Source organism: Oncorhynchus clarkii, chromosome 29, assembly GCF_045791955.1.
Source record: "Oncorhynchus clarkii lewisi isolate Uvic-CL-2024 chromosome 29, UVic_Ocla_1.0, whole genome shotgun sequence".
In the NCBI taxonomy this organism is placed as follows: Eukaryota; Metazoa; Chordata; class Actinopteri; order Salmoniformes; family Salmonidae; genus Oncorhynchus; species Oncorhynchus clarkii.
The window spans coordinates 34,047,395-34,057,928 of record NC_092175.1 but is presented as its reverse complement, the minus strand read 5'-3'; the positions used below and the strand labels follow the sequence as shown (position 1 = coordinate 34,057,928).

Genomic DNA, 10,534 nt, shown 5'->3' with positions numbered 1-10,534 from the left:
GAAGACTAAACAAACTAACACAATGAACGTGAAGCTATAAGACACGAGTGCTGATAGGCAACTACACATAGACAATAACCCATGAAATACCCAAGGAATATGGCTACCTAAATATGGTCCCCAATCAGAGTCAACGATAAACAGCTGCCTCTGATTGGGAACCAATCTAGGCAACCATAGACATATAAACACCTAGATATACAACAACCACTAGACAATACAAAAACTACACAAACCACCCTCGTCACACCCTGACCTAACCAAAATAATAAAGAAAACAAAGATAACTAAGGTCAGAGCGTGACACACTGTTTCTGTTCCAAGTTCACCTCAGAGCTTCTTGGCACATTCTGAGCAGAAGATATCCCTTGAGTTGGCCACAATGCACTTGTTAGCCACGCTCAGGGAACACTTCTTGCAGTTGAAGCAGTACTCATGCCAGGGGCTGCCCTCGTAATTCACCACATTGGTGGCTTTGCCGAAACCTGAAGGACAGAGAATAAACAACAAACAATTACAAATGTGTACAATCGTTCAATAGTGGAATGTGTGTGTGTGTGCGTGTGTGTTTGTTTTGACCTGTAATGGGGTTCTGGCAGCCGCTGCCTTTCTTGGCTACAGTAGTCTTGTAGCAGTCCACACAGAAAGCCTTCTCCTCATGGGAGGTAAAGCGGGTCCCAGCCAGTGGCTTTTGACAGGAGCAGCAGACAAAACACTCTGAGTGCCCCCTATCTAGGCCCCCTGTGGTGAGGGCCTAGATAGGGGGCAGTAGAGAGTCAAGTCAAATTTAGAGGGGAATCCTCATTAGGGCAGTGTGTTTTGCGCAACCATTTGATATGCCTGGATTTGAACTTTTATTTACACTAAACAAAAATATAAACGCAACGTGTAAAGTGTTGGTCCCATGTTTCATGAACTGAAATAAAAACTCCCAGAAATGTTCCACACACACAAAAAGGCTGTTTTCTCCAGCATCTTCACAAGGTCCTTTGCTCTTTGTTCTTTGATTGATTTGCACTTTTCGCACCAAAGTACGTTCATCTCTTGGAGACAAAACGCATCTCCTTCCTGAGCGGTATGACGACTGCGTGGTCCCATGGTGTTTATACTTCTGTACTATTGTTTGTACAGATTAATGTGGTACCTTCAGGCGTTTGGAAATTGCTCCCAAGGATGGGAAATTGCTCCCTACAATTTTTTTTCTGAGGTCTTGGCTGATTTCTTTTGATTTTCTATGATGTCAAGCAGAGGAACTGAGTCTGAAGGTAGGCCTTGAAATACATCCACAGGTGCACCTCCAATTGACTCAATGATGTCAATTAGCCTATCAGAAGCTTCTAAAGCCATGACATCATTTTCTGGGATTTCCAAGCTGTTTAAAGGCACAGTCGACTTAGTATATGTAAACGTCTGACCCACTGGAATTGTGATACAGTGAGTTATAAGTGAAATAATCTGTCTGCAAACAATTGTTGGAAAAATTACTTGTGTCATGCACAAAGTAGATGTCCTAACTGACTTGCCAAAACTATAGTTTGTTAACAAGAAAGTTGTGAAGTGGTTGAAAAATGAGTTTTAATGACTCCAACCTATGTTTATGTAAACTTCCGACTCCAACTGTAATTGCAAAAGGGTTTTCTAATGATCAATTAGCCTTTTAAAATTATAAACTTGGACACAACGTGCCATTGAAACACAGGAGTGATGGTTGCTGATAGTGGGCCTCTGAACGCCTATGTAGATATTCAATAAAAAATCAGCCATTTCCAGCTACAATAGTCCTTTTGTCACGACTTCCGCCGAAGTTGGCTCCCCTGCCTGTTCGGGCGGTGCTCGGTGCTCGTCGTCACCGTCCTACTACCCGCCACCGATCCCTTTTTCGTTTGTCTGTTTGTTTTTTCTTATTAGTTTCACCTGTGTTCTGTTGTACGGCATAATGAGCTTCCCTATTTTAAGTACGTGTACTCGCCCTTGTTTTGTGCGGGATTGTCTTTATGTTACGTGTGTGCGGTTTAGGTAGAGGTGGGTATATTTTCGGAACTTGGCACCCTGTGTTTTTGAGTAGTCACTTCGTTGTGCGCGCCCTGTGTTGTTGGGCTTATCATTTTTGTGTGCCGTATTAAAGAGCACTTTTCACAACTCGAACTCTCTGCGCCTGATTCCTTCACCCACCTAGTCCCTCGTGACACCTTTACAACATTAACGTCTACAATGCATTTCTGATCAATTTGATGTTATTTTAATGGGGGGAAAATTGCTTATCTTTAAACAACAAGGACCCCAAACTTTTGAACGGTAGTGTACATAAAATTATATTTGTGTTTGTATATTAATGTACTTCTGCCAGATTACTTTTATGACGTTTCTGCGCTGAAGACCATTGCGCTACGTTTTTGCCCATTGAATAATATTCAAAAAGTCTAAAAAAAATCAAAAACTACAAGGCTACTTGCATACCGTAAACAGGATGTTATTTATAGGGCAGAACAACTGATTTCTAACCAACCACTTTGGTCCAATTGGCTTATTTAAAATGGACATCCATCAATTATATCAAAGGATTTTGATCCTGTTGAAAAAAGTCTAACCTTTACGTAACCTGATTATTGCTGACACAGATTCTGGCAAACTTCTTCTCATGGCAAAGGTTACAGTTGATGTCCGTGCCTTTGGTCAGGAAGCTTTGAGAGCGGATGTTGTTGTTTTTACAGTGGAAACAGGTGAAGCAGTCCGTGCCACACGTCGCCTTTATATTCCACATTCTCAGAGCCTTTAGTAAAGACAAATATTCACATTAGTCTCAATGAAGGTTTAAAGGGGCAATCTGCAATTAGTACGTCCATTTTGGGACTTTTAAATTGATTATGTATATCCATTGATTCTTGAAGTTTAAATTGATTATGTATATCCATTGATTCTTGAAGAATAGAACTTATAAATGCCTCATGCCTCAGTCATTCCCCATCAGAACCCAAAATATAAGCTTGTTTTACTCAATTGGTTGTAAACATAATTGTAATCAAACACTGTATACCCTCAAAACATCAATTTTATGGATGGTCAATCCATCCATCCTAAGTTAACTCTAATTTTAAAGTGGTTACATTTCTCCAGCTCTATCCATCAGCTATTTACCAACACAGTGGCAGAGTGCCTCTTTGTTATTGTTTGAACAGTAGATTGCCCCTTTAATGGAACTTAACTGTAATTTATTAAGAAAGTGTTTACTAATTACATCAAAGTTCACATAATGGAGAGTGTCTATAAAATGAAGCGTACAGTGGGTATAAATATCATGTTAACTCATATCAGTGACAGTGAGTCTTAGCCCATAGTGCCCCCTACCGGCTAGAATGGATTTGTAGCAGGTGTGACAACGAGGGGCATCCTCTCGGGAGCTACACTTCCCACATATGATGCCGTCCTCCTTAGCACTGAAAGACTCCTTGGCTAGCAACTTGTAGCACTTGTAGCAGCGAAAGCAGTCTGTGTGCCAATAGGGGCCCTTATGTTGCAGCTCCTAAAGGAAGGAAGGAAGGAAGGAAGGAAGGAAGGAAGGAAGGAAGGAGAGTAACAGTTTTCTTCCTCAGATGCTTGGTAGACAGTGTGCACTCATAAACACATCTAGACAGTCAGTCATGAAAACACACACCTTGGTGTCCAATACGGTGGCGGTACTCAGTGCAGGTGTTGGCACAGAACCGGTCACAGCATCGGACACAGACAGGCTTCTCCTCCTGTTTAACGTACTTCTTCCCACTTAGGTCTTCCCGACACTATTTGCAGTTCATACTGTCAGTCATGACAGCAGCAGCAGGGCAGCAAACACCTGAAAAACTCACAGGTGTGTGTGTATATATATATATATATATATATATATATATATATATATATATATTGAGCTGCTGCTCTGTTTATAACAAGTGGTATTTTTCAGGAACCATTGTCTGAATATAATGGTGTAGGTCTAAACTTTATGTCCTGCAGAGTACAACAATACAATTGAAAGCTATTGGAAGTGGTGGTGTACTGTATGTGTTTAGAGAACACTTGCATTACTTCTCATTGCCACAGAGGGGCAGTGTAATTCTAGGCTGCATCACATCCGGCTGTGATTGGGTGTCCCATATGGCAGCGCACAATTGGCCGAGTGTCATCCGGGTTTTACCGGTGAAGGCCGTCATTATAAATAAGAATTTGTTCTTAACTGATTTGCCTAGTTAAATAAAGGTTAAATCTAATTTACAAAATCAATTTCTAGCCAAAGCCACATACACTATAATCAGAGTTTGGCCATGTTTTAGAACAGCTGTCATGTTAGCGCCTTTATTCTAAAAACATTTTGGTGATGTAACAATACTAGAGCGCTTCCGACAGTTCACTATGAAACGACCCACTGTAAACACGCAAAACAGAGCAGCGAATTTAACAGACGTTTTTATTGATTAGCATTCAGGATAATGTTTATCCAAGTCGGTACTGTGTTGCTTTTCACTGGAGATCTTCATAGGTTTTGAAAACTATTAGAAATAAACAGCACAATGGGGAAGTGTCATCGATCACTTAGCAACGGCTATGGAGGAGAAAGTGACGCTCTCAGAACGTTCAGATAGAAACCGAATTGACCCAACTCTCTATATATACACTGTGTACAAAACAATAGGAACACTGTCCTAATATTGAGTTGCACCCCATTTGCCCTCAGAACAGCCTCAATTGGTCAGGCATGGACTCTACAAAGTGTCGAATTTCTGTTCCACAGGGATGCTGGCCCATGTTGACTCTTTTGTCTTGCCCATTCCCCCTCTGAATGGCACACATACACAATCCGTCTCAATTGTCTCAAGGCTTAAAAATCCTCCTTTAACCTGTCTCCTCCCCTTCATCTACACTGATTTGAAGTGGATTTAACAAGTGAAATCAATAAGGGATCATAGCTTTCACCTGGGTTCACCTGGTCAGTGTATGTCATGGAAAGAGCGGGTGTTCCTAATGTTTTGTATACTCAATGTATATGACTCGGGTTCTAGCTAGTTCTAGTCCTGTAGCTCTAACGATATGAGGGGATGAAAAGGAACTGTGATCAAAGAGAGACTGAACACTATTCAATCACAATCTGTGTCTGGGCATAAACAGGTTAAGAACACATTGTGAGTTACCAGGGAAAACATGCTGTAATATTTACTGAGGTGTTGATAAAATGCTATTTGTTCCATAGCTTTTAACTTTCCTGTTGTGTTCGTTTCATGTTAATTCATTCTGTGTTCCCGGTCCAAAATGACCGCCCCATTATGGCTGATTATAAATCCATAATAATACATGTATTATCACCTAATGTTGTGTTAGATCTTTTTATCAACTTAAATTATTGTGAACATTACAAGTTTTGAACTTCTATTTGCTATTTATGGCCCGTAGGCCTCATTGACCTGAGCTCATACAACTCGTTTTTGAGTTTAAAAAAAAGCATAATATATGGATTATTTTGACTATGACAAATACTCAGATGAAACATATTGTGCTATTTATCACAGACTACTTTGTGTCAAAGTTTAACAAGGACTCTCTCCTCCTCACTAGTGTCATGATCAAAGATATGATCAAGAGCCTCACACACAGTATATTGTTTGGTCATTGTGCTGCCACAGAATTAATTGTGAGCAAGGCCTTAAAAAAGCTTCATATACCAGAGCTGCGATTATTTGTGAGAATGCCAACAGGTGTGGTTCCCGTGGGGGAAAGATTCTATTGGGGAAAGGTTCCCTTGGGGGTTGCCATGGAAGCCAAGAAGGGGAGTGAGGTGTGTGTGTGCTCAAACACACATGCATGTGGGGGTCTGGGAGAGGAAGTGTGTCCATCTGATGAATGGGCATGTGCCTGAACTCAATTTTATACACTAATTGTAGTCTCACCCATTCATTTCTAATGACCGGCCTTTTTTGACTGGGAACACCACAAGTGTACAAAAGTTAAATAAAACACCTTAAATTTTATGAAAATCGTCAAAATGTATTTTGTGTGTTCAGATGCCCTGTGTGGACAAAGTCATGGAACCTTATGACAATCAGATTAAATTAACAAAATTTTCCGGAGAGAAACTTGTAAATCTGTCCAATTTGACCGAAACACAGCAGGAGGGTTAACAAGGAAGAACATTGGACTGGTATGGAGCACGGTTGCTTAGATGTGTAATCACAGCCAAACAAAAGGTGTACTGGGCATGATCCTCCATTCATGGAGCTTATCGTGAGCTGATATGACAGGCAGTGGTGTTGTAAAATGCAGAATAGTTTGTGACTGAGGGTTGAGAGGACATAAAAAAGTCTGTAGTCAATCCCCATTTTCCCCGACACCATAGTTCAGGTATGGGGTGGTACGCACAATGCCGTTAAAAATGTATGTTTACATGTATATGTAAAAATATAGATTTAAAAAAATATATATATCTTCACATTTTCAAACATTCCATTTATATTTTCTAACAGGGCTATACATTTGGGTGAGGTTTTTTTCTCGCCTGAGTAGCCTCGTTTCACTGCCAAAAATCAAATTAAACCATCTAGTGTTCAGCGAAATAACAACACAATGTCAAATACAGGTAGCCTAGTCAAATAATTAACATCCAATCACATTAACCGTTACTCTCACGAGGGAATTTCACTAGCGGTCTGCATGTAGTCAAACGTAGCTGCTGCTCATGTTGGTATCTGTACTGATGGCGCAAAAGCCATGACAGGGAGACATAGTGGAGTGGTAACGAGCGTGCAAGCAGTTGCTTCCGATGCCACTTGGGTACACTGCAGAGAGGCTCTCGCTGCCAAGGGAATGCCTGGCAGTTTGAAAAACATTTTGGACACTACAGTGAAAATGGTTAACTTTGTAAAAGCAAGGCCCCTGAACTCTCGTGTATTTTCTGCATCATGCAATGATATGGGTAGGGATCATGTAACGCGTTTACAACATACATAGGTGCCCTGGTAATCAAGGGGCAAAGTATTGACACATTTTTTGAAATTGAGAGACAAGCTTAAAGTTTTCTTCACTGACCATAATTTTCACTTGTCTGTCCGCTTGCATGATGACAAGTTTCTCACACGACTGGCCTATCTGGGTGATGTTTTTTCTCGCTGGAATGATCTGAATCTAGGATTACAGGGACTCTCAGCAAATATATTCAATGTGCGGGACAAAATTGAGACTATGATTAAGAAGTTGGAGCTCTTCTCTGTCTGCATTAACAAGGACATCACACAGGTATTTCCATCATTGTATGATTTTTTGTGTGCAAATGAACTAACTCAAGCTTACGGAAAATGTCAAATGTGATATAGCGAAGCACCTGAGTTAGTTGGGTGCAGAATTATGCAGAGACTTTCCCAAAATGGATGACACAAACAACTGGATTCGTTATCCCTTTCATGCCCTGCCTCCAGTCCACTTACCGATATCTGAACAAGAGAGCCTCATCGAAATTGCAACAAGCGGTTCTGTGAAAATGTAATTTAATCAGATGCCACTGACTGATTTCTAGATTGGGTTGCGCTCAGAGTATCCTGCCTTGGCAAATGGCGCTGTTAAGACACTGATGCCCTTTGCAACCACGTACCTATGTGAGAGTGGATTGTCGGCCCTCACTAGCATGAAAACTAAATACAGGCACAGACTGTGTGTGGAAAATGATTTAAGACTGAGACTCTCTCCAATACAACCCAACACTGCAGAGTTATGTGCATCCTTTCAAGCACATCCTTCTCATTAACCTGTGTTGAGTTATTCACAATTTTCGATGAACAAATAAGGTTTTATATTTAAGATGGTTAAATAAAGAGCAAAGTTAATGATTATTATTATATTATTATTTGTGCTCTGGTCCTATAAGAGCTCTTTGTCACTTCCCACGGATTGTGACAAAAACTCACACTCATTCTTATGTTTAATAAATGTATCTTATAGTGTGTGTGTGGCAGGCTTACAATGATGGCAAAAAACAACATTTGAGAGTGCGCTGACCCTGGTGCTAGAGGGGTACGCAGCTGGAGGTTGAATGTTTGAAGTGGTACGGGACTATAAAAAGTTTGGGAACCACTGCTGTAGATCACAAATAGATGGAAAATAAATCTTAGATTGTAGGGTTAAGATTAAAGAACATACATCTTAGATTGTAGGGTTAGGATTAAAGAAAAATAAATATTAGATTGTAGAGTTAGGATTAAATAACATAAATATTAGATTGTAGAGTTAGGATTAAATAACATAAATATTAGATTGTAGAGTTAGGATTAAAGAACATACAAATTAGATTGTAGAGTTAGGATTAAATAACATAAATATTAGATTGTAGAGTTAGGATTAAATAACATAAATATTAGATTGTAGAGTTAGGATTAAAGAACATAAATATTATATTGTAGAGTTAGGATTAAAGAACATAAATATTAGATTGTAGGGTTAGGATTAAAGAACATAAATATTAGATTGTAGAGTTAGGATTAAAGAACATAAATATTAGATTGTAGAGTTAGGATTAAAGAACATACATATTAGATTGTAGGGTTAGGATTAAATAACATAAATATTAGATTGTAGAGTTAGGATTAAAGAACATAAATATTAGATTGTAGGGTTAGGATTAAAGATAAATAAATATTAGATTGTAGGGTTAGGATTAAAGAACATAAATATTCGATTGTAGAGTTAGGATTAAAGAACATAAATATTAGATTGTAGGGTTAGGATTAAAGAACATGAATATTAGATTGTAGAGTTAGGATTAAAGAACATAAATATTAGATTGTAGGGTTAGGATTAAAGAACATGAATATTAGATTGTAGGGTTAGGATTAAAGAACATAAATATTAGATTGTAGGGTTAGGGTTAAAGATAAATAAATATTAGATTGTAGGGTTAGGATTAAATAACATAAATATTAGATTGTAGGGTTAGGATTAAAGAACATAAATATTAGATTGTAGAGTTAGGATTAAAGATAAATAAATATTAGATTGTAGGGTTAGGATTAAAGAACATAAATATTAGATTGTAGAGTTAGGATTAAAGAACATAAATATTAGATTGTAGGGTTAGGATTAAAGATAAATAAATATTAGATTGTAGGGTTAGGATTAAAGATAAATAAATATTAGATTGTAGGGTTAGGATTAAAGATAAATAAATATTAGATTGTAGGGTTAGGATTAAAGAACATAAATATTAGATTGTAGGGTTAGGATTAAAGATAAATAAATATTAGATTGTAGGGTTAGGATTAAAGATAAATAAATATTAGATTGTAGGGTTAGGATTAAAGATAAATAAATATTAGATTGTAGGGTTAGGATTAAAGAACATAAATATTAGATTGTAGGGTTAGGATTAAAGATAAATGAATATTAGATTGTAGAGTTAGGATTAAAGATAAATAAATATTAGATTGTAGGGTTAGGATTAAAGAACATAAATATTAGATTGTAGGGTTAGGATTAAAGATAAATAAATATTAGATTGTAGGGTTAGGATTAAATAACATAAATATTAGATTGTAGGGTTAGGATTAAAGAAAAATAAATATTAGATTGTAGAGTTAGGATTAAATAACATAAATATTAGATTGTAGAGTTAGGATTAAAGATAAATAAATATTAGATTGTAGGGTTAAGATTAAAGAACATAAATATTAGATTGTAGAGTTAGGATTAAAGAACATAAATATTAGATTGTAGGGTTAGGATTAAAGAACATAAATATTAGATTGTAGGGTTAGGATTAAAGAACATAAATATTAGATTGTAGAGTTAGGATTAAAGATAAATAAATATTAGATTGTAGGGTTAGGATTAAAGAACATAAATATTAGATTGTAGGGTTAGGATTAAAGAACATAAATATTAGATTGTAGGGTTAGGATTAAATAACATAAATATTAGATTGTAGGGTTAGGATTAAAGATAAATAAATATTAGATTGTAGGGTTAGGATTAAATAACATAAATATTAGATTGTAGGGTTAGGATTAAAGAAAAATAAATATTAGATTGTAGGGTTAGGATTAAAGAACATAAATATTAGATTGTAGGGTTAGGATTAAAGAAAAATAAATAAAACCCATATGACAACCCAAACAACCGAGACTGATTATAGCCGACATAAATACATCCCTTACTACATTCAGCTGTTCTTATGCATGTACTTGGAGTGAGGGTGTGGGAACAGTCTGTGTGTTTGTGCAGTGGGGTGTATTCGTGAAGGAATGCCTGTTATAAGTGTGGCGAGATCTGGACTGTTGCCAGCTCTTTGACAGACCCAGTGAGCGGACTGTTTCCTCCCTTTGGACCTCCTCTGTGAAGTAGAAGAGGTACTGAGGATCCACTAGACACCAGCTAGACTATTACCCATTACAATGTGTATGGTTATTCCATTGTTGCTATGAGAAAAATATTTCAATATGACAAAATCCATATACTGTATACAAACACTTACAATAGGAGGACCCTTGGTGTCTGAAAAATTTACATTATTTCCAAGAGCTTGTTGTTG

At 37.4% G+C, this 10,534-nt stretch overlaps 1 pseudogene; it reads right to left on the bottom strand.

Moving 5' to 3' along the window:
• Positions 1-330: 330 nt before the first annotated feature.
• Positions 331-3,803, bottom strand: LOC139388503 (four and a half LIM domains protein 1-like; annotated as a pseudogene).
• Positions 3,804-10,534: the final 6,731 nt, after the last annotated feature.